Raw genomic sequence first — 820 nt, 5'->3', positions numbered from 1 at the left:
AGTTTATCCAATTTATTTTAATATAAAGATTGTTAAACATAAACCACGCTAATACTAATTTATTTTTAATTAAAATCAATTTTACAAAATCAATTCTATACAAAATCATATTTACAAAATTTAATTGAATTAATCCTTGACTTACCAGTTGAAAAATGGCGTGAAAAACAAAAGAAAAGATGAAGCAAGAATGAATGTCCATAGAGGATATGCCACAAAGGCATAAGAAGATGAAGATTATTATTTGATAGAATAAGTAACATAAAGCAGGCAGCAATGTCAATAATGGCACAATAATTAAAGGATGAGAACAATTATTTATAACGTAGAGTATGATTGTCGGGCTTAGATTAGCTAATCGGCAATATAATAAAGTCATACATTATGGTACTAATCGTCCTTAGCTTGTTCTGGCCCTCATATACTTCCGTGTTACTTAGTTTTCATCTGCTTAATTGTTTCTTCTTCTTAGCATCCTCATCAATTTATGCTAAATTTTTGGGTAACATACATAATAAGGCCAGATCAATCAATCAACAACAAACTAATTTAATTCAAATTTTGCTATCAACAATCTAAGCATGCACTGAAAGGTAGGCCAGAGTCAACACTTTTAGTGAAAAGAATGAAAATTGATTAGTGCTGATTTGAATTCAAAATAAATATAAAAACATTAATCAGCTAACATCTTTCTTTAAATTAAAATATACCAGCTAGTTATGGATGATAATTGTTTAAATAAAATATATAATTCTATGAAAATGGCTAACTCTATTTTGGTGGGTGAAAAGTCTTAATTATAAGTAAAATATGTACTTCT

This window comes from Arachis ipaensis, chromosome B08, assembly GCF_000816755.2.
Source record: "Arachis ipaensis cultivar K30076 chromosome B08, Araip1.1, whole genome shotgun sequence".
Taxonomy (NCBI): Eukaryota; Viridiplantae; Streptophyta; class Magnoliopsida; order Fabales; family Fabaceae; genus Arachis; species Arachis ipaensis.
Note: the sequence above shows the minus strand (reverse complement) of the source record.